Source organism: Boleophthalmus pectinirostris, unplaced genomic scaffold (assembly GCF_026225935.1).
Source record: "Boleophthalmus pectinirostris isolate CB_2022bp ecotype Guang Dong unplaced genomic scaffold, ASM2622593v1 HiC_scaffold_8, whole genome shotgun sequence".
NCBI classification, from domain to species: domain Eukaryota; kingdom Metazoa; phylum Chordata; class Actinopteri; order Gobiiformes; family Gobiidae; genus Boleophthalmus; species Boleophthalmus pectinirostris.
The window spans coordinates 2888094-2909774 of record NW_026571515.1 but is presented as its reverse complement, the minus strand read 5'-3'; the positions used below and the strand labels follow the sequence as shown (position 1 = coordinate 2909774).

The 21681-nt window shown below is 41.3% G+C and overlaps 26 non-coding genes across 26 annotated transcripts in view; all 26 read right to left on the bottom strand.

Annotated features, from left to right (window-relative positions):
- trnaq-cug (transfer RNA glutamine (anticodon CUG)) overlaps positions 1-52 on the bottom strand; it is a 71-nt gene extending 19 nt beyond the window's left edge. Inside the window, exon 1 of the tRNA in view lies at positions 1-52. This exon is cut by the window's left edge and continues 19 nt beyond it. This is a non-coding gene — a tRNA (tRNA-Gln).
- Positions 53-180: 128 nt separating this feature from the next.
- trnaq-cug (transfer RNA glutamine (anticodon CUG)) lies at positions 181-252 on the bottom strand. Its single transcript has one exon. It is a non-coding gene; the product is annotated as a tRNA-Gln (tRNA).
- Positions 253-413: 161 nt separating this feature from the next.
- trnaq-uug (transfer RNA glutamine (anticodon UUG)) lies at positions 414-486 on the bottom strand. The gene has a single exon. It is a non-coding gene; the product is annotated as a tRNA-Gln (tRNA).
- A 132-nt stretch (positions 487-618) lies between these two features.
- Positions 619-690, bottom strand: trnaq-uug (transfer RNA glutamine (anticodon UUG)). The gene has a single exon. It is a non-coding gene; the product is annotated as a tRNA-Gln (tRNA).
- Positions 691-821: 131 nt separating this feature from the next.
- trnaq-cug (transfer RNA glutamine (anticodon CUG)) lies at positions 822-893 on the bottom strand. Its single transcript has one exon. It is a non-coding gene; the product is annotated as a tRNA-Gln (tRNA).
- A 478-nt stretch (positions 894-1371) lies between these two features.
- trnaq-cug (transfer RNA glutamine (anticodon CUG)) lies at positions 1372-1443 on the bottom strand. Its single transcript has one exon. It is a non-coding gene; the product is annotated as a tRNA-Gln (tRNA).
- Positions 1444-1574: 131 nt separating this feature from the next.
- On the bottom strand, positions 1575-1646 carry trnaq-cug (transfer RNA glutamine (anticodon CUG)). The gene has a single exon. It is a non-coding gene; the product is annotated as a tRNA-Gln (tRNA).
- A 153-nt stretch (positions 1647-1799) lies between these two features.
- trnaq-cug (transfer RNA glutamine (anticodon CUG)) lies at positions 1800-1871 on the bottom strand. The gene has a single exon. It is a non-coding gene; the product is annotated as a tRNA-Gln (tRNA).
- Positions 1872-2002: 131 nt separating this feature from the next.
- Positions 2003-2074, bottom strand: trnaq-cug (transfer RNA glutamine (anticodon CUG)). The gene has a single exon. It is a non-coding gene; the product is annotated as a tRNA-Gln (tRNA).
- A 136-nt stretch (positions 2075-2210) lies between these two features.
- trnaq-cug (transfer RNA glutamine (anticodon CUG)) lies at positions 2211-2282 on the bottom strand. Its single transcript has one exon. It is a non-coding gene; the product is annotated as a tRNA-Gln (tRNA).
- Positions 2283-2649: 367 nt separating this feature from the next.
- Positions 2650-2721, bottom strand: trnaq-uug (transfer RNA glutamine (anticodon UUG)). The gene has a single exon. It is a non-coding gene; the product is annotated as a tRNA-Gln (tRNA).
- Positions 2722-2852: 131 nt separating this feature from the next.
- trnaq-uug (transfer RNA glutamine (anticodon UUG)) lies at positions 2853-2924 on the bottom strand. Its single transcript has one exon. It is a non-coding gene; the product is annotated as a tRNA-Gln (tRNA).
- A 326-nt stretch (positions 2925-3250) lies between these two features.
- On the bottom strand, positions 3251-3322 carry trnaq-cug (transfer RNA glutamine (anticodon CUG)). The gene has a single exon. It is a non-coding gene; the product is annotated as a tRNA-Gln (tRNA).
- Positions 3323-3689: 367 nt separating this feature from the next.
- Positions 3690-3761, bottom strand: trnaq-uug (transfer RNA glutamine (anticodon UUG)). Its single transcript has one exon. It is a non-coding gene; the product is annotated as a tRNA-Gln (tRNA).
- Positions 3762-3892: 131 nt separating this feature from the next.
- On the bottom strand, positions 3893-3964 carry trnaq-cug (transfer RNA glutamine (anticodon CUG)). The gene has a single exon. It is a non-coding gene; the product is annotated as a tRNA-Gln (tRNA).
- Positions 3965-4331: 367 nt separating this feature from the next.
- Positions 4332-4403, bottom strand: trnaq-cug (transfer RNA glutamine (anticodon CUG)). Its single transcript has one exon. It is a non-coding gene; the product is annotated as a tRNA-Gln (tRNA).
- A 660-nt stretch (positions 4404-5063) lies between these two features.
- Positions 5064-5135, bottom strand: trnaq-uug (transfer RNA glutamine (anticodon UUG)). The gene has a single exon. It is a non-coding gene; the product is annotated as a tRNA-Gln (tRNA).
- Positions 5136-5299: 164 nt separating this feature from the next.
- On the bottom strand, positions 5300-5371 carry trnaq-uug (transfer RNA glutamine (anticodon UUG)). The gene has a single exon. It is a non-coding gene; the product is annotated as a tRNA-Gln (tRNA).
- Positions 5372-5502: 131 nt separating this feature from the next.
- trnaq-cug (transfer RNA glutamine (anticodon CUG)) lies at positions 5503-5574 on the bottom strand. Its single transcript has one exon. It is a non-coding gene; the product is annotated as a tRNA-Gln (tRNA).
- A 153-nt stretch (positions 5575-5727) lies between these two features.
- On the bottom strand, positions 5728-5799 carry trnaq-uug (transfer RNA glutamine (anticodon UUG)). The gene has a single exon. It is a non-coding gene; the product is annotated as a tRNA-Gln (tRNA).
- A 717-nt stretch (positions 5800-6516) lies between these two features.
- Positions 6517-6588, bottom strand: trnaq-cug (transfer RNA glutamine (anticodon CUG)). Its single transcript has one exon. It is a non-coding gene; the product is annotated as a tRNA-Gln (tRNA).
- Positions 6589-10174: 3586 nt separating this feature from the next.
- Positions 10175-10246, bottom strand: trnaq-cug (transfer RNA glutamine (anticodon CUG)). The gene has a single exon. It is a non-coding gene; the product is annotated as a tRNA-Gln (tRNA).
- Positions 10247-10531: 285 nt separating this feature from the next.
- trnaq-cug (transfer RNA glutamine (anticodon CUG)) lies at positions 10532-10603 on the bottom strand. Its single transcript has one exon. It is a non-coding gene; the product is annotated as a tRNA-Gln (tRNA).
- A 4652-nt stretch (positions 10604-15255) lies between these two features.
- Positions 15256-15327, bottom strand: trnah-gug (transfer RNA histidin (anticodon GUG)). Its single transcript has one exon. It is a non-coding gene; the product is annotated as a tRNA-His (tRNA).
- Positions 15328-16123: 796 nt separating this feature from the next.
- Positions 16124-16196, bottom strand: trnar-acg (transfer RNA arginine (anticodon ACG)). Its single transcript has one exon. It is a non-coding gene; the product is annotated as a tRNA-Arg (tRNA).
- Positions 16197-16893: 697 nt separating this feature from the next.
- Positions 16894-16965, bottom strand: trnah-gug (transfer RNA histidin (anticodon GUG)). The gene has a single exon. It is a non-coding gene; the product is annotated as a tRNA-His (tRNA).
- Positions 16966-21681: the final 4716 nt, after the last annotated feature.

The following is a 21681-nucleotide window of genomic DNA, read 5'->3' as shown; positions in this document are numbered from 1 at the left end:
ACTCGGATCGTGGATTCAGAGTCCAGAGTGCTAACCATTACACCATGGAACCTCTGTCGCCATGTTTTGACTGGGCTTGGGAAGTTGGTTTGTAATTGAAGAACTCAGTGAAGCAGTGTCCCCAGAATCAGAACTTATTTAAAAAAAGCACAAACACAGTCCTGATTCTTTCACCAGGTCAGGTTCCACCGAGACTTGAACTCGGATCGCTGGATTCAGAGTCCAGAGTGCTAACCATTACACCATGGAACCCCTGTCGCCATGTTTCGACTGGGCTTGGGAAGTTGGTTTGTAAGAAGAACTCAGTGAAGGAGTGTATGAAGAGTCAGAACTTATTTACGTGTATAAAAGCACAAATGCAGTCCTGATTTTGACTGACTTGAGCAGCGTGCTGAACCATTCTTTCACAGGTCAGGTTCCACCGAGACTTGAACTCGGATCACTGGATTTCAAAGTCCAGAGTGCTAACCATTACACCATGGAACCTCCTGTTGCCGTGTTTCGACTGGGCTCGTGAAGTTGGTTTATAAGAAGAACTCAGTGAAGGTGCGCACTAAGAGTCAGAACTTATTTACGTGTATAAAAGCACAACCAGAGTGCTGATTCTTACATCAGGTCAGGTTCCACCGAGACTTGAACTCGGATCACTGGATTCAAAGTCCAGAGTGCTAACCATTACACCATGGAACCTCTGCTGCTGTGTTTCGACTGGGCTTGGGAAGTTGGTTTGTAAGAAGAACTCAGTGAAGCACTGTACTAATAGTCAGAACTTACTTACGTTTATAAAAGCACAAAAAGAGCCCTGCTTCTTTCACCAGCTCAGGTTCCACCGAGACTTGAACTCGGATCGTTGGATTCAGAGTCCAGAGTGCTAACCATTACACCATGGAACCTCTGTCGCCATGTTTCGACTGGGCTTGGGAAGTTGGTTTGTAAGAAGAACTCAGTGAAGGTGTGTATGAAGAGTCAGAACTTATTTACGTGTATAAAAGATCCAATGGATTTTGGACTGAACTTGATGCAGCATGCTAACCATTCTTTCGTCAGGTCAGGTTCTACCGAGAGTTGAACTCGGCTCACTGGTTTCGAAGTCCAGAGTGCTAACCATTACATCATGTAACCCCTGTTGCCGTGTTTTGCTGGGGCTCGGGAAGTTGGTTTGTAATTGGAACTCAGTGAAGCAGTGTGCCCAGAATCAGAACTTATTTACGTATTAAAAGCACAAACACAGTCCTGATTCTTTCTACCAGGTCAGGTTCCACCGAGACTTGAACTCGGATCACTGGATTCAGAGTCCAATTGGACTCACAAAATTGGATTTTAAAAGTAATTCAGTGACACAGAGTTCCAACACATGCCTTTTTCCACAGCAGGTCCCACCGAGACTCGAACTCGGATCGCTGGATTCAGAGACCAGAGTGCTAACCGTTACACCATGGAACCTCTGTCGCAATGTTTCGACTGGGCTTGGGAAGTTGGTTTGTAAGAAGAACTCAGTGAAGGAGTGTATGAAGAGTCAGAACTTATTTACGTGTATAAAAGCACAAACACAGTCCTGATTCTTTCACCAGGTCAGGTTCCACCGAGACTTGAACTCGGATCGCTGGATTCAGAGTCCAGAGTGCTAACCATTACACCATGGAACCTCTGTCGCCATGTTTCGACTGGGCTTGGGAAGTTGGTTTGTAAGAAGAACTCAGTGAAGGTGTGTATGAAGAGTCAGAACTTATTTACGTGTATAAAAGCACAAATTCAGTACTGATTTTGATGCTGCGTGCTAACCATTCTTTCCCCAGCTCAGGTTCCACCGAGACTTGAACTCGGATCGTTGGATTCAGAGTCCAGAGTGCTAACCATTACACCATGGAACCTCTGTCGCCATGTTTCGACTGGGCTTGGGAAGTTGGTTTGTAAGAAGAACTCAGTGAAGGAGTGTATGAAGAGTCAGAACTTATTTACGTGTATAAAAGCACAAACACAGTCCTGATTCTTCTACCAGGTCAGGTTCCACCGAGACTTGAACTCGGATCACTGGATTCAGAGTCCAGAGTGCTAACCATTACACCATGGAACCTCTGTCGCCATGTTTGTATGTTGTAAGAAGAACTCAGTGAAGGTGTGTATGAAGAGTCAGAACTTATTTACGTGTATAAAAGCACAAATTCAGTACTGATTTTGATGCTGCGTGCTAACCATTCTTTCCCCAGCTCAGGTTCCACCGAGACTTGAACTCGGATCGTTGGATTCAGAGTCCAGAGTGCTAACCATTACACCATGGAACCTCTGCTGCTGTGTTTCGACTGGGCTTGTGAAGTTGGTTTGTAAGAAGAACTCAGTGAAGGACTGTACTAAGAGTCAGAACTTACTTACATTTATAAAAGCACAAACAGAGCCCTGCTTCTTTCACCAACTCAGGTTCCACCGAGACTTAAACTCGGACTGTTGGATTCAGAGCCCAGAGTGCTAACCGCTACACCATGGAACCTCCGCTGCTTTGTTTCGACTGGGCTCGAGAAGTTGGTTTGTAAGAAGAACTCAGTGAAGGTTCGTACTAAGAGTCAGAACTTATTTACGTGTATAAAAGCACAAATTCAGTCCTGATTTTGGACTGAACTTGATGCAGCGTGCTGACCATTCTTTCTTCAGGTCAGGTTCCACCGAGACTTGAACTCGGATCGCTGGATTCAAAGTCCAGAGTGCTAACCATTACACCATGGAACCTCTGCTGCCGTGTTTCAACTGGGCTCGTGAAGTTGGTTTGTAAGAAGAACTCAGTGAAGGTGCGTACTAAGAGTCAGAACTTATTTACGTGTATAAAAGCACGACCAGAGTGCTGATTCTTACATCATGTCAGGTTCCACCGAGACTTGAACTCGGATCACTGGATTCAAAGTCCAGAGTGCTAACCATTACACCATGGAACCTCTGTTGCCATGTTTCGACTGGGCTTGTGAAGTTGGTTTGTAAGAAGAACTCAGTGAAGGACTGTACTAAGAGTCAGAACTTACTTACATTTATAAAAGCACAAACAGAGCCCTGCTTCTTTCACCAACTCAGGTTCCACCGAGACTTGAACTCGGATCGTTGGATTCAGAGTCCAGAGTGCTAACCATTACACCATGGAGCCTCTGTCGCCATGTTTTGCTGGGGCTCGGGAAGTTGGTTTGTAATTGGAACTCAGTGAAGCAGTGTCCCCAGAATCAGAACTCATTTAAAAGCACAAACACAGTTCTGATTCTTTCACCAGGTCAGGTTCCACCGAGACTTGAACTCGGATCGCTGGATTCAGAGTCCAGAGTGCTAACCATTACACCATGGAACCCCTGTCGCCATGTTTCGACTGGGCTTGGGAAGTTGGTTTGTAAGAAGAACTCAGTGAAGGAGTGTATGAAGAGTCAGAACTTATTTACGTGTATAAAAGCACAAACACAGTCCTGATTCTTTCACCAGGTCAGGTTCCACCGAGACTTGAACTTGGATTGCTGGAGTCAGAGTCCAGAGTGCTAACCATTACATCATGGAACCCCTGTTGCCGTGTTTTGCTGGGGCTCGGGAAGTTGGTTTGTAATTGGAACTCAGTGAAGAAGTGTGCCCAGAATCAGAACTTATTTACGTATTAAAAAGCACAAATTCAGTCCTGATTTTGGACTTAACTTGATGCAGCGTGCTGACCATTCTTTCACCAGCTCAGGTTCCACCGAGACTTGAACTCGGATCACTGGATTCAAAGTCCAGAGTGCTAACCATTACACCATGGAACCTCCACTGCTGTGTTTCGACTGGGCTTGCGAAGTTGGTTTGTAAGAAGAACTCAGTGAAGGACTGTACTAAGAGTCAGAACTTACTTACGTTTATAAAAGCAGAAACAGAGCCCTGCTTCTTTCACCAACTCAGGTTCCACCGAGACTTGAACTCGGATCGTTGGATTCAGAGTCCAGAGTGCTAACCATTACACCATGGAACCTCTGTCGACATGTTTCGACTGGGCTTGGGAAGTTGGTTTGTAAGAAGAACTCAGTGAAGGACTGTACTAAGAGTCAGAACTTACTTACATTTATAAAAGCACAAACAGAGCCCTGCTTCTTTCACCAACTCAGGTTCCACCGAGACTTAAACTCGGACTGTTGGATTCAGAGTCCAGAGTGCTAGCCACTACACCATGGAACCTCCGCTGCTTTGTTTCGACTGGGCTCGAGAAGTTGGTTTGTAAGAAGAACTCAGTGAAGGTTCGTACTAAGAGTCAGAACTTATTTACGTGTATAAAAGCACAAATTCAGTCCTGATTTTGGACTGAACTTGATGCAGCGTGCTGACCATTCTTTCTTCAGGTCAGGTTCCATCGAGACTTGAACTCGGATCGCTGGATTCAGAGTCCAGAGTGCTAACCATTACACCATGGAACCTCTGCCGCCGTGTTTCAACTGGGCTCGTGTAGTTGGTTTGTAAGAAGAACTCAGTGAAGGTGCGTACTAAGAGTCAGAACTTATTTACGTGTATAAAAGCACGAACAGAGTGCTGATTCTTACATCAGGTCAGGTTCCACTGAGACTTGAACTCTGATCACTGGATTCAAAGTCCAATTGGATTTTAAAAGTAATTCAGTGACACAGAGTCCCAACACACGACTTCTTCCACAGCAGGTCCCACCGAGACTCGAACTGGGACTGCTGGATTCAGAGTCCAGAGTGCTAACCACTACACCATGGAACCCCTGTTTCCATGTTTTGACTGGGCTTGTGAAGTTGGTTTGTAAGAAGAACTCAGTGAAGGATTGTACTAAGAGTCAGAACTTACGTTTATAAAAGCAGAAACAGAGCCCTGCTTCTTTCACCAACTCAGGTTCCACCGAGACTTGAACTCGGATCGCTGGAGTCAGAGCCCAGAGTGCTATCCATTACATCATGGAACCTCTGTCGCCATGTTTTGACTGGGCTTGGGAAGTTGGTTTGTAAGAAGAACTCAGTGAAGGAGTGTATGAAGAGTCAGAACTTATTTACGTGTATAAAAGCACAAATTCAGTCCTGATTTTGATGCTGCATGCTAACTGTTCTTTTCACCAGCTCAAGTTCCACAGAGACTTGAACTCAGATCACTGGATTCAAAGTCCAGAGTGCTAGCCATTACACCATGGAACCCCTGTTGCTGTGTTTAGCTGGGGCTCGGGAAGTTGGTTTGTAATTGGAACTCAGTGAAGCAGTGTACCCAGAATCAGAACTTATTTACGTGTATAAAAGGACAAATGCAGTCCTGATTTTGGACTGAACTTGATGCAGCGTGCTAACCACTCTTTCACCAGCTCAGGTTCCACCGAGACTTGAACTCGGATCACTGGATTCAAAGTCCAGAGTGCTAACCATTACACCATGGAACCTCTGCTGCTGTGTTTCGACTGGGCTTGCGAAGTTGGTTTGTAAGAAGAACTCAGTGAAGGACTGTACTAAGAGTCAGAACTTACTTACGTTTATAAAAGCAGAAACAGAGCCCTGCTTCTTTCACCAACTCAGGTTCCACCGAGACTTGAACTCGGATCGCTGGATTCAGAGTCCAGAGTGCTAACCATTACACCATGGAACCTCTGTCGCCATGTTTCGACTGGGCTTGGGAAGTTGGTTTGTAAGAAGAACTCAGTGAAGGAGTGTATGAAGAGTCAGAACTTATTTACGTGTATAAAAGCACAAATTCAGTCCTGATTTTGATGCTTCGTGCTAACCATTCTTTCACCAGCTCAGGTTCCACCGAGACTTGAACTCGGATCACTGGATTCAAAGTCCAGAGTGCTAACCATTACACCATGGAACCTCTGCTGCTGTGTTTCGACTGGGCTTGCGAAGTTGGTTTGTAAGAAGAACTCAGTGAAGGACTGTACTAAGAGTCAGAACTTACTTACATTTATAAAAGCACGAACAGAGCCCTGCCTCTTTCACCAACTCAGGTTCCACCGAGACTTAAACTCGGACTGTTGGATTCAGAGTCCAGAGTGCTAGCCACTAGACCATGGAACCTCCGCTGCTTTGTTTCGACTGGGCTCGAGAAGTTGGTTTGTAAGAAGAACTCAGTGAAGCAGTGTACCCAGAATCAGAACTCATTTAAAAGCACAAACACAGTCCTGATTCTTTCACCAGGTCAGGTTCCACCGAGACTTGAACTCGGATCACTGGATTCAGAGTCCAGAGTGCCAGCCATTACACCATGGAACCTCTGTCGCCGTGTTTCGACTGGGCTTGGGAAGTTGGTTTTGTAAGAAGAACTCAGTGAAGCAGTGTACCCAGAATCAGAACTCATTTAAAAGCACAAACACAGTCCTGATTCTTTCACCAGGTCAGGTTCCACCGAGACTTGAACTTGGATTGCTGGAGTCAGAGTCCAGAGTGCTAACCATTACATCATGGAACCCCTGTTGCCGTGTTTTGCTGGGGCTCGGGAAGTTGGTTTGTAATTGGAACTCAGTGAAGAAGTGTCCCCAGAATCAGAACTCATTTAAAAGCACAAACACAGTCCTGATTCTTTCACCAGGTCAGGTTCCACCGAGACTTGAACTCGGATCACTGGATTCAGAGTCCAGAGTGCTAACCATTACACCATGGAACCACTGTTTCCATGTTTCGACTGGGCTTGGGACGTTGGTTTGTAAGAAGAACTCAGTGAAGCAGTGTACTGAGAATCAGAACTTATTTAAAAGCCCGGACACAGCAATGATCCTTTCACATGGTCAGGTTCCACCGAGACTTGACCTCAGATCACTGGATTCAGAGTCCAGAGTGCTAACCATTACACCACGGCACCTCTATTGCCGAAATGTAAGTGGGCTCGGGAAGTTGGTTTATAAGTAGAACTCAAAAAATGAGTATTAAAACAATCAGAACTTATTCACCTATTTAAAAGTGCAAAGCCAGTCCCACCTTCTTTCACTTGTTCTGGTTCCACAGAGACTTGAACTCAAAGTCCAGCGTGTCCATGGAAGTTCTCCAAACATTTTTTGATTGGGCTCAGCAAGGTGGATTGCAACCATAATTCAGTAAGTTCAGCAATCTTCTTCTAAGTAAATATAGAAAGTGTGATTGATATTTTAACTTCCAAATGTGCACAGGTGATTCACAGTAAAGCCACGGAACTACAGAAAGGGAGTGAATTATTTTTATTTCAAAAGTTCTTTACTACGTTGATGAGATTCGTGATCATAATCACGTTGCACAAACTCTTATTTAGACTCTTATTTTTCAGGAGGGTCTCTTCCTGGTTGTCTTCAGGTAAATCTTTCTGTTTTTATGGATTTCAGGTGATGTGCTGACTCCAAAAAGTTGCACAGTGTTGCTTTAACTAGTTCTCTGAGGCCCGAAGCTAACCAGACACCCCAAGTGAAGACACTGTTATCAGTCTGCAGCGCACAGCTAAGCCAGGCTAAGCTCTGCGCATTACTTTTAGATTGATATTGATCTGAGGCTGCGGCGTTGGGCTGAGAGCGAGCGTGTGTCCCAAATGTCACCCGAGTCATCATTAAAGACAAAATGACTTATTGACATTTAACAGAGCGCAGTCCCTAATCACAGTTTGACAGTAAATGTAGGGACCGCGCGGGTGAAGGTCAAAGGGCAAACACTGGGCACACACAAGGGCCACCGCGATCACATTTCTATTGAACTGTCGTCTTTGGGCTGTTATAGAAACCTTTACGTCAATAACTTTTTACCTACAGGCTGTTCATAAAATGGCGTGTAATATGTTTAATCTTTATGTGAGCAGAAATCATGTTTAGAGCAAATAAAAACTACCACCTGATCTTCAAAATATGTTTACTTACAGAAGAAGTCTAGAGTTCGAGGGGGTTTTATTCGGAATTAAAGCTCTTTTTTTGTAACACAGGCTTTTTAAGAATCAACTTTTCACAGCTTTCACATTTACCTCATCAACGTTATATTGAAACTTATTTTCTATACAGTCTGCGACATGGTTGTTTCTGTAGTGGTGTTATTGCTTTGCCCGAAATGTTCCACACTCTGGCATTAGACTTATTTATATACATATGTCCAGTGTTGAGGAGTAACAGATTACATGTACCAGAGTTACGTAATCAGAGTACAAATTATGAGTAACTGTATTCAGTTACAGTTACTGTTTCCATGAGTGGTAATTGGATTACAGTTACTTTGTTGAAATAAACAGATTACACGGCAATATTTTCCTGTTTTCACATTTTGGGCTAAACCAGGGTCTAAACCAGGTCTATACCAGGAATAAATCAGGACTAAACCAGGACTAAACTAGGACTAAAACCATGTCGAAACCAGGACTAAACTAGGACTAAAACCAGGTCTAAACCAGGACTAAACCAGGTCTAAACCTGGACTAACCCAGGACTAAATCAGGACTAAACCAGAACTAAACAGTATGAGACCTAACAGTACAGTGGACATACTCATATAAATTTCTCATTTCTCATATAAAAATAATTTCTCTATCAATAATATTTTTAATACGGTTAAGGAAAGACTGGACTTTTTATTTCTTTTAATATAAAACATATCATGTTCAGATCCTCATCTTTGCTTCTCTACAGTAAAACAAAAGTCTGTTCATGGAGACTTGGGCTCAACAGGCAATTAGAAAAGAACAAACAAGAATTTTCAGGATGTGGTTGTTACATTCATGTAGTTTTAAAAAGCAATGACAATATCAAGTAATCCAAAGTATTCAGATTACATTACTCACTTTAAATCATTTAATGGATTACGTTACAAACTACATTTTGGTGTATGTAATCTGTAATCTGTAGGGGAATACATTTTTAAAGTAAACTTCCCAACACTGAATATGTCTGAAAAACACAAAAGAAAGCTCACTGTGTTAGATTATGAAGAGTGGGGGTGGGATTAAATAAATTAACTTCTTCCCACTCCTTTCTGGGCAAAAAAAAAAAAAAAAAAAAAAAAAAAAAAGATAATAAATATATATATTTTTTTTGTTATTTTCGTTTCTATTATGATTTCACTTGTGTTATATGTTCCATTGTATATGAATGTAAAGCTTTACTTGCCCCAAATAAATGCATAAATAATAAATAATAATAAAATATATATGGGATATATTCAGTCAGAGCACCGCATCCGCTTGTAACACGTGATTATGTCAAAGTTAAACGCCCGTGGTAAATCGCATGTAAATTTAAAGCATTCTTACTGAAGCAGCCATCAAAATATGAATTTAAAAGTTACAACTTCAAGAATTCAGGGCAAACACAAATTCACAGATGTGACTCAACTGTCATCAACAGTCGACAGTGTCGTTCACAGGCATTAGCAGAAGAAACATGCCACGGACTGAACCAGGACTGACCCGGGATTAACAAAAGCAGTCCTCAATCTTTCACCAGTTCAGGTTCCACCGAGATTTGAACTTGGATGACCAGATTCAAAGTCCAGAGTGCTAACCATTACAACATGGAACCTCTCTTTGTCTTGGCCGACTGGACTAAACAAATTTGATTTTCACATTAATTCAGTGACATACAGCTACAGAAATCACAGAATCTTTATACTCAGCAGGTCTCGCTGTGATTGAACTCAGATTGCTAGATGCAGAGTCTGGAGTGTTAACCATTACACCATGGAACCTTAGTTACTGTTTTTTGATTGGGCTAGAGAAGTTGGTTTGTAAGCAGATCTCTGTGAAGAAGTATACCAAGATTCAGAACTCATTTAGAAGCACATACACAGACCCTGTTCTTTTACCAAATCAGGCTCTACCGAGACTTGAACTCTGATCACTGAATTCAGAGTCCAGAGTGCTGATCACTACACCATGGAACCTCTTCAGGCGTGATGCATTGGGGCTCGGGAAGTTGGTTTGTAAGTAGAACTCTGTGAAGCCATGTCCCAAGAATCAGAACTCATTTAAGTATTTAAAAGCACAAACACAGTCCCGATTCTTGATTCATTGCAACCTCTTTAAGCTGAGAAAATTGATTTTAACAATATTTCAATGATACAGAAGCAGTGTTCAAAGATTCAGAATTTATTCACCTATTTTTAATTACAAAGCCAGTATCCGCATTCTTCCACGAGTTCAGGCTGTACTGAGAACTTGGTCTGTAACTGGAACTGAGTCAAGTAGCATCCCAACAATCAGAACTCAGTCACACAAAAAGGCACTAACCAAATCTCCATTTTTTCAAATGGTCAGGTTCCACAGAGACTTGAACTCGGATCGCTGGATTCAGAGTCCAGAGTGCTAACCATTACACCATGGAACCTCCGTTGTCACTGCGCGACTGGGCTCGTGAAGTTGGTTTGTAAGTAGAACTCTGTGAATAAAAGTACCAAGAATCAGAAGTTATTTACGTATTTAAAAGCACCAATACAGTCCCTATTCTTTCACCAGACTTGAACTCAGATTGCTGGATTCAGTGTCGAGAGTGTTGACCATTACACCATGGAACCTCTAAAAGTAGGAGCCAGTTGGACTCAAATAAAAAATAGGATTTTAACAATAATTCAATGATACAGAGTTAAAAAACTACTAAATCTTTGTCCACAGCAGGTCCCACCGAGACTTGAACTCGGATCGCTGGATTCAGAGTCCAGAGTGCTGACCGTTACACCATGGAACCTCTGCTGCTGTGCTTCGTTGGAAAGAAGTTTGTAAGAAGAACTCAGTGAAGCAGTGAATCACTCATTTAAAATCACAAAAACAATCCCTATTCTTTCACCAGATCAGGTTCTTCCGAGACTTGAACTCAGATCGCTGGATTCAGAGTCCAGAGTGCTGACCATTACACCATGAAACCTTACTATTTGAGTAATTAACTCAATCACAGCATCATGGGCAGTTTATTTCGCTTGTACGATGTAAAATGATGACTAAAACCAGTTCTAAACCAGGACTAAAATCAGGACTCAAACCAAGTCTAAACCAGGACTAAACCAGGACTTAACCAGGACTAAACCATTAAGAGCAGACTGTGGTTGATTGATTGATGATTCCGCATCATTTTGAGTAAAAAAAAAACATCAAATATTGCAGATTTTCACTGGGCTGGTGTCTTTATGTTTGTTCTGACAGTGAGTTTAGTTTTATCTTTTTTGTTTTAAATACATACTGTCATACTGTGGAACATTCCAGGCGGAGCAATGACGTATGAAAATGAGCTTCGTCATTTCGGTCTTAAAATGTTCGTATTGACCGTTCCACGTGATCCTGGTGTTTTTATTTCATGTCTTTTGGCGTTTTTAGTCCACGTCTTTATCCAGTTTATGTTTTTCACTGGTAAAACTCCGCCGCTGGCACAGGGCTGGTGTAATACTGGATTCGAGTCATGTCTGTGTAATTACTTTTCGTCGTGATTGCATTTGTTGCTCTTATGAGTGACAATATTGATTTAAAAATATGTTTTTAATGGCTTTCTGCCCCACTATTCCTGGAACAAATCTACTCATCTAATCCAGAGTGCCTTTTAACGTGAATCTCAAAGTAATTACAAGTTGTAAATTAAGCCTCGATACCGGAACATTTCTCTGACACTGGTGCTTCCAGAGAATTACTGTTGTGGGGCCGACGAGGATTTAACGTTATATGAAAAAAAAAGGCAAATAATTCACCATCAAACAATGAAATCAGTATAAAATTATGCATTATTACTACTATGAAGTCAAATCGTACGAACTCTTAAATGTCGACTGCGTAACATTTCTAGTGGAGGTTCTATCACCGATTTGTCTCCATGGAAATGTTAATGCTTCACCCAGAATGTTCCACAGTATAGATTAAACCCCAGTGTTGGGGAGTAACAGATTACATGTACTGGAGTTATGTAATCAGAGTACAAATTATGAGTAACTGTATTCAGTTACAGTTACTGTTTCAGTGAGTGGTAATTGGATTACAGTTACTTTGTTTAAATAAATGGATTACACTGCAGTATTTTCCTGTTTTTCACATTTTGGGGTATATCCCCTTTTTTTTTTTTTTTTTTTTTTGGTAATTCCACTCATTGCCGGAAACTACACCAGGTCTAAACTAGATCTAAACCAGGTCTAAACCAGGTCTAAACTAGATCTAAACAAGATCTAAACCAGGACTAAACCAGGACTAACCCAGGACTAAACCAGGACTAAAACAGGACTAAAACCAGGACTAAAACCAGGTCTAAACTAGATCTAAACCAGATCTAAAACCAGAACTAAAACAGGATTTAACAGGACTAAATCCTGCTGTGTGGACGTGTCTCCTCGTCTTCTATCAATAATATTTTTAATTTGGTAAAGTAAAGTTTGGGCTTTTAATTTTATTTCTACAGACAAAACATCTTATGTTACGATTTCCTCGTCTTTGTTTCTCTACAGCAAATCAAGTAATCCAAAGTATTCAGATTACATTACTCACTTTAAGTAATTTAATGGATTCCGTTACAAACTACATTTTGGTGTGTGTAATCTGTAATCTGTAGGGGATTACATTTTAAAATTAAACTTCCCAACACTATTAAACCCACAGTATCTTATCACAAGGGAGACAAGCAGGTCACATCATTACACCACATTACAGTTCAGATCAATTTAGAAACGTCTCTATTCACAGAAGGAATTATTGTATTTTTGAGCAACAGAAACACCCGTAATGAATAAACGCTGGACGGAAATGTTTAATGTCATTGGCAGATAAAATATTATGTCTGTGCACTCGGTCCAAAGATACAAAGGAGAAAGAGATCCGCACTGCAGTTCTTTGAAGCTCAAAGATTTTTATTTCAATGACATCACATTGTGATGTTTTGGGTCAAGCTCTTCTTCAAACATGAAAGGTTCAGTTTCCCACCTGTTATATGCATAAGCCCAGAGTCACCTGATCCAATATGTGATGAGCCCCAATTATTACCATATTTTTCAGACTATAAGTCGCTCTGGAGTGTAAGTCGGACCAGTCAAAAATGCATAATGAAGAAGAAAAAACATATATATGTCACACCTCACTATAAGTCGCACTTTTTGGAGGAAATTTATTTTATAAAATCAGAGACCAAGAACCGACATTTCATTTTGAAATGAACCTCCTACCTCCAGAGGAATGCAACGCAAACACAAACGCCGCAACAAATACAAATGTGACAACACAACAAAAAGCCACAACAAACCAAAAAAAGCCACAACACATTAAAAAGCCACAACGGAAGTGACTGCGGGACTCTCTTTTCCGACGGACTGATCAAGCGGCAAGTGAAGAAGAAGAAGAACTACAATGTGAAACGAATAATGATAAAACTATAAATTACTTTTACTTACGTTTCCAACTTCTCCGTTCCTTTACTTTTCACTTCCGTTGTGGCTTTTTAATGTGTTGCGGCATTTGCATTTGCGTTGTGGTGTTTGTATTTGTTGCGGCGTTTGCATTAAAATAGAGTCCCGCGGTCATTTCCATCGTGGCTTTTTTTGGTTTGTTGTGGCTTTTTGTTGTGTTGTCGCATTTGTATTTGTTGTGGCTTTTGCGTTTGTTGTGACCCCTCTCGACTTCCGTGGTATTCCGATTCCTGAATTAGTCGCTGGAGAGAAATGAAATCGAACAGTGTTGTAGACTATATACAGTTAGGTTATGTTATACTTTTTAACCCATTACTAACCTACTACTTTGTTCAGAGGGTTTTGAGACCCTGCTTGCTTTGCCATAGTCCCTGTTGGTAAATAAATCCAGTTTCTTGTTTTCAATTTCACCCAGAAGAGTTCTGAGACCCAAATCCTCCAAATCTTCCCTCTTTGTACATATTTGTGAAGAAGAAAATCATTTAAAAGCTTATCCCTCTTACACAGCAGAGTGGCCACCAAAGAAATAACTGAAGCGTATTTGGCCTTTGACACACCTCATTTTCCTCTTTGTCTCACTCCTGACTTTATCGTCTCTTTCTGCGGCCGCCCACACAATGCATAAATCAGACACAATTGTTTTTGATTCTGCTCCATCTCCTGCCAGAAAATAATAGGAACAGAAATTGGGTTTTGAGTTCTTTTTGGAGAGGAAAATCAAACTCATACGGCGTTTACGTTCAGTATCTAACTTTACGGTTTCTTGAGCTCCCTTTTACCTTTTAATTCTGAATAATGCTGAAATTCTCCAAAAGAAAGGTGTATGGAGTTTAAAAAATATTGTGGAGCAGTTCCTCGATTGTTAATGTGTGTGTTGAACGTGTGTGAATAGATGAAAACACAACTCTTGGTCTGTATTTGATGAGGAAACAATATTATAACAGATCAGAAAATAGCGTAATAACAGGCCCTTAAATCATATTTATATAATACAATTGTTCGGAGTCTGAGTTTGCAGATGTTTTCCTGCTGACTCACCTTTCTGCTTGACTTCTGTAGACTTTTGTTAGACTTTTTCCCCTTCAGCCAGGTTTGTTTTTGATGCAAATGTACAGTGTATCTCTGTTAAAAATCTGGTAGACGGGATATGGCTCCAGATCCACTTGTCTTGTAAAGTTTTATTGAAGTGTCTGGTTTTGGCTGGATAGAGCGACAGTGACTCAGAGGTTAGAGCAACAGTCCCCCAACAAGTTTTGCCCTTAAGTCCTTAGGCAAGAAACATCACCCACATTGCCCAGTATGAAAATGGTGCGTGCATAATTAAACGCTGGTGGTTGGAGGGGCAAGTGTTAATTTATATAATTCTGAAATCCTTTGGCACTTGGAGCTACTTGGAAGTGGGTTGAGAGCTACAGGTTGGAGCCCCCAGAGAAAAAGAGTACAACAGCCCTGCTATGACCCAGACTTGAACTGGGGTTGCTGCAGCCACAACGCAGAGTACTAACCACTACATGATCACAGCTGCTCTGTGGTGAAGGTGAAAGTGTATGTATGTCTAACGCAACAATGAAATTGCATTCAACAGCCTGACCAGTTGAATCAGCAGTAGTAGTCCAGCGTCACATGTCACATTAAAGTTGTAGGCGAGCTAGCCAGGAGTCAAACTTTGAATCTTCTGATGCGTAGTCAGATGCATTATCCATTGCACCACTAGCCCATGTATAGTTGATTTCCGGCTTTGATTTGTGAACCCGCTCTGGCGTATTTGATCAAAACTGACCTAACAAAGGTTTGAAAAGTCTGGAATAGTGTAACAAATAAAGGATTGCAATTATTATTATTATTTTTAAGATTTGTAAAAGTTTACAAAAGATCTTGCTTTATACATGTAAAAAAATATATATATATAAAAAAAACTTGCCTCCAATTGAAACACAACTTTGTAATCATACAAAGTGCAGAAATGAGCTGCCGTGACCCGGATTCGAACCGGGGTTGCTGCGGCCACAACGCAGAGTACTAACCACTATACGATCACGGCTGTTCTACAGTATGGGTCAGTGATTCTTAACCATAGGGCCAGGGCCCAAAGTAAGGCCAGGACCACCTCCTTGGGGGCGACATAATTAGTACAATATAATGTATTTAATATGAGATTGGGCCCCAGGTGACTTTGTTCAGAAAAGGTGGGACCCCAATTCTGAAAAGCCCTGATACATTTTACAGTGGAATAAACCATCTACAGTCTACATTTTATACACTGGAATGGATTTGTATTCAACATGATGTAGTCCAGTGACCAGAATCACGTTAAAACTGTAGTCGAGCTAGCCAAGAGTCAAACCTAGAATCTTCTGAGCCGTAGTGAGACACATTATCCATTGCGCCACTAGCCCATAAATATTTTGTTTCTGGCTCAGATTTGCGAAGCCGCTCTGGCATATTTGATCAAAACTGGCCTAACAAAGATTTGAAAAGTCTGGAATAGTGAAAGGAACAGAGGATTGCAATTTTTTTAAGATATGTAAAAGTTTACAAAAGATCTTGCATTGTGTGCTTTATACATGTAAAACATATTCTTGCCTTTGAGTGAAATACAAATATTTTACCATAGCAAGCGTAGAGAGGAGCTGCCGTGACCCGGGTTCAAACCAGGGTTGTTGCGACCACAAGGCAGAGTACTAACCACTATACGATCACGGCTTTTCCGCAGTGTAAGTTACAGTGGAGAAATTCGTCTACAATCTACATTTTATACACATTGGTGGAACTGTATTCAACAGTCTGACCAGTTGCATCATGTAGTCCATTGACCAGCATCACGTTAAAAATATAGGCGAGCTAGCCAGGAGTCGAACCTAGAATCTTCTGATCCGTAGTCAGACGCGTTATCCATTGCGCCACTAGCCCATGTATGTTTCCTTTCTGGTTCAGATTTGTGAACCCGCTCTGGCATATTTGATCAAAACTGGCCTAACAAAGATTTTTAAAGTCTGGAATAGTGTAACAAATAAAGGATTGCAATTCTTATTTTTTTAAGATATGTAAAAGTTTACAAAAGATCTTGCATTATTTGCTTTATACATGTAAAAAAAAAACTAAAGAAAAAAAATCTTGCCTTTGATTGAAACACAACTTTGTAATCATACAAAGTGTAGAGAGGAGCTGCCGTGACCCGGGTTCAAACCGGGGTTGCTGCGCCCACAATGCAGAGTACTAACCACTATACAATCACGGCTGTTCCACTGTGTAAGTTACAGTGGAGATATTCGTCTACAGTCTAAAGTTAAAACTATAGGCGAGCTAGCCAGGAGTCAAACCTAGAATCTTCTGATCTGTAGTCAGACGCTTTTTCCATTGCACCACTAGCCCATGTATACTTAGTTTCTGGCTAATGTTTGTGAACCTGCTCTGGCATATTTGATCAAAACTGGCCTAACAAAGATTTGAAAAGTCTGGAATAGTGTAACGAACAGAGGATTGCAATTTTTTAAAGATTTGTAAAAGTTTACTGAAGATCTTGCATTGTGTGTTTTATACATGTAAAACATATTCTTGCCTTTGAGTGAAATACAAAAATTTCACAGAAGAAAACTTAGAGTAGTCCTGCCGTGACCCGGATTCGAACCGGGGTTGCTGCGGCCACAACACAGAGTACTAACCACTATACGATCACGGCTGTTCTTCAGTATGGGTCAGTGATTCTTAACCATAGGGCCAGGGCAAAAGTAAGGCCAGGACCACCTCCTTGGGGGCTGCACAATCAGTACAATATAATGCATTTAACATGAGATAGGGCCCCAGGTGACTTTGTTCAGAAAAAGTCAGACTCCAAAATCGAAAAGGTTAAGAAGCCCTGGATAGGTTACAGTGGAATAACCTGTCTACAGTTTACATTTTATTCACAGCAATGGAATTGTTGAATCATGTAGTCCAGTGACATGTGCCACGTTAAAATAATAGGCAAACTAGCCAGGAGTTGAAACTAGAATCTCCTGATCCGTAGTCAGATGCGTTATCCATTGCGGCACCAGCCCACATAGCTCTTTGACATCAGTTGTCAAGTTGTTTTGCCAAAATACAAAATCCGTGTTTATGAATGAGCACAAAGAAAAAAAAATGTAGTGTCAGAAATTTCTCAGATTATGACACGAAAATGCACAATTGTACACGCTCTTTTCACAATTTTATTTATCCTAAACATCCCAACCCAAACAAAAGAGCTGTCTCAGTTTAGAATTTTGAAAATCTGGTCACCCTAATTTATTTATTTATTTAAGACAGGGACAGCGCACAATTTTTACATGAACCATAACAGGAGAGATGTTTGTATCAGGTTGTAGCACCAGTGTTAATTTCCACTTGTCGACTCTGGGCAGGTTCATTGATTGATTATATTTAACCGACCTTAACTATCAACTGTTCTTCCTGGAGACCTGTAGCATGTTTTGGGTTACTGGGTAATTTAATTTTGGGTAATTTAACTTGCTCTGTTTGTTAACAGTAGCATTAGTCACTGATGTAAACAGCAGTGGCTCACATCTACGGATTTTCTTTCAGAAAACACACAGTGACCTCGATCAGTGATTTGAGCCCCGTTTACAGGTAAGCGAAGTGTTTTTTTTTTAAAAAACTGAGACATTTCCCTTTGTTTGTACCCGTCTTTTACACACAAACAGCAAATTTGGAGGGAAATATTCGTTTCTCAACATACTCGGCCTTGGTCTGAAGGTCGATACCTGAAAAATGTGCAGTATTGGAGCTTTTGCCGATATCAGTATCAGAACAACTCCAGTTATTATTGTAAAATTTGTGTTTGCAATTTGAACAGCCCCTCGCAGACCAGTTTTCTGTGTGGTGAGTGTGATTCACAGAGTAACAGATTACATGTACCAGAGTTATGTAATCAGAGTACAAATGATGAGTAACTGTATTCAGTTACAGTTACTGTTTCAGTGAGTGGTAATTGGATTACAGTTACTTTGTTGAAATAAATGGATTACACGGCGCTATTTTCCTGTTTTCACATTATTATTATTATTTTTTTATTTTTTTTTTTTTCTGGTAATTCCACTTATTGCTGGAAAATAAACCAGGTCTAAACTAGATCTAAACCAGGACTAAAACCAGGTCTAAGATAGATCTAAACACCAGGACTAAACCAGGACTAAACCAGGACTAAAACCAGGTTAAACTAATCTAAACCAGGATAAACCAGGTTAAACTAGATCTAAACCAGGATTAAAACTAAAATAGATCTAAACCAGGTCTAAACCAGGACTAAACCAGGACTAAAACCAGGTCTAAACTAGATCTAAACCAGGATAAAACCAGGTCTAAACTAAACCAGGTCTAAACTAAACCAGGACTAAACCAGGTCTAAACTAGATCTAAACCAGGTCTAAACCAGGACTAAACCAGGTAAACTAGATCTAAACCAGGATTAAAACCAGGTCTAAACTAAACCAGGTCTAAACTAGATAAAACTAAAACCAGGTCTAAACTAAACAGGTCTAAACCAGGACTAAACCAGGTAAAACCAGGTCTAAACTAGTCTAAACCAGGACTAAACCAGACTAAAACCAGGTCTAAACCAGGTCTAAACCAGGTCTAAACCAGGACTAAAACCAGGTCTAAACTAGATCTAAACCAGGACTAAAACCAGGTCTAAACTAGATCTAAACCAGACTAAACCTAGGGACTAAAACCAGGTCTAAACCAGGTCTAAACTAGATCTAAACCAGGACTAAAACCAGGTCTAAACTAGATCTAAACCAGGACTAAAACCAGGTCTAAACTAGATCTAAACCAGGACTAAAACCAGGCCTAAACTAGATCTAAACCAGGTCTAAAACAGGACTAACTCAAGAATAAAACAGGATTTAACAGGACTAAATCCTGCTGCGCGGACGTGTCTCCTCGTCTTCTATCAGTAATATTTTTAATACGGTGAAGTATCTGAGTTTTTGTTTCTCTACAGCAAATCAAGTAATCCAAAGTATTCAGATTACATTACTCACTTTAAGTCATTTAATGGATTACGTTACAAACTACATTTTGGGGTATGTAATCTGTAATCTGTAGGGGATTACATTTTAAAGTAAACTTCCCGACGCTGGTGATTCGTGGCGGTGGTTTGATTCCACAGATCCGTCTCCTCCCTCCCATCATCAGTCAGTCCGTATCTTTACCACCGCGAGTTTGGAGTGAATGAATAATGCACTGTAGAGCACTTTGGAGTCTTGAACGGCGAGTTATAAATCAAACGCATTATTACTGAAGTTGTGACTGCCAAACTGTGCCGTCCCTTTTCAGCCTCCAATTACAAAGACACATTCAAACTGTCAAGTAAGAAAAAATAATTGCCTAAGGACGCCTGGAGATTATGCAAAGCGAGCGGCGAGGAGCGAGCGGGAGGGGAGGGGGGGGGGGGGGGGGGGGGGGGGGGGGGGGGGGGATCCATCAACCTAAAGCGCGCGGAGTTTATCCACAAACCGGGATTTTGGCTCGGAGGCGGCGGACGAGGCTGCCCTTGCGACGCCCTTGTTCCTAAAGCTTCACTGCGTAGCTTTTCTGATTCGAGAGCTTCCGTTTTTACCGTTAGTTCAGTCGAGATTCGCAGTTCCAGGGCTGAAATTATCTAAAAGACTGCAAACCGCCGAGACGACAGCCAGGACTAAACCAGGACTGGACCAGGAATAATCCAGGACTAAACCAGGACTGGACCAGGAATAATCCAGGACTAAACCAGGACTGGACCAGGAATAATCCAGGACTACACCAGGACTGGACCAGGAATAATCCAGGACTAAACCAGGACTGGACCAGGAATAATCCAGGACTACACCAGGACTAGGACCAGGAATAATCCAGGACTACACCAGGACTGGACCAGGAATAATCCAGGACTACACCAGGACTGGACCAGGAATAATCCAGGACTACACCAGGACTGGACCAGAAATAATCCAGGACTACACCAGGACTGGACCAGGAATAATCCAGGACTAAACCAGGACTGGACCAGGAATAATCCAGGACTACACCAGGACTGGACTAGAAATAATCCAGGACTACACCAGGACTGGACCAGGAATAATCCAGGACTAAACCAGGACTAAACCAGGACCAGGAATAATCCAACCAACTACACAAGGACCTGGACCAGGAACAATCCAGGACTACACCAGAACTAGGACCAGGAAAATAATCCAGTACTGGACCAGGAATAATCCAGGACTACAACCAGGACTGGACCAGGAATAATCCAGGACTACAACCCAGGACTGGACCAGGAAAATCCAGGACTGGACCAGGACTGGACCAGGAATAATCCAGGACTACACCAGGACTGGACCAGGCTTAATTAATAATGAACAAAGACTTAATTAATAATGATTCACGCTTAGTAACTACTTAATTACAACCTTAATTAGCACTTGCACTTAATTTGCCTGTGCTGTAAATAGATACTCATAATGATTTCATACTTAATTATTCATGAACTAACCATTTGAGCATTTATTCATCATTAATAAACTATGAGAGAATGATTTACTAATAATGTAATACAATGATCATTCAGGCAGCTGTTATCTGTTAGTTTAGTCGTTTTGAGAGATTTTCTAAAGTCAAGACTTTACTTACTAAGTGTGAATCATTATTAATTAGATCTTTGTTCTTTATTAATTAAGTCTTTCTTCATGCTTTATTAAGGCTTAAGTAAGGTGTAGTTATAAAGTGTTACCGAAAATATCATAATACGAGCCCTTTAATCACTTATATGTGGTACTATTGTTCGGTGTCTGAGTTTGCGGATGGATTCCTGCTGAGTGACCGTTCTGTTTGACCTCTGACCTTTCGCACCACCCTCCTGCCCTTTTATATCGTTTTGTGGATTTACTAAAGACGTTGTGTAAAGGTGACAGAGTTACACCAAACGTTTGCCCGAGAAAAGTGGAGGGTGTGCGGATTCTGTGTTGTATGAAGAGAGAGAAGAGAAAGAGCATCCAAACAGTGCACAGCTGCAGTTGTGTCACTGAGCAAGACACTTCAGTCACCTGTAAAAGCAGCATCATCAATAAATAAATAAATAAATAAATCAGCATTTGAAAAACTTTCATTTGGACATTTTTGCATCATATCTGGCAACACAGGTCATGTTTTGTCTTAAAACAGAGAATAATCTGGCAGTGGTGAATGGGCCTTTCCTCGCTTCCTTCTCCTCGCTTCCTTCTCCTCGCTTCCTTCTCCTCGCTTCCTTCTCCTCGCTTCTTCCTCCTCGCTTCCTTCTCCTCGCTTCCTTCTCCTCGCTTCCTTCCTTTCCTCGCTTCCTTCTTCCTCGCTTCCTCCTCGCTTCCTTCTCCTCGCTTCCTTCCTTCCTTCTCCTCGCTTC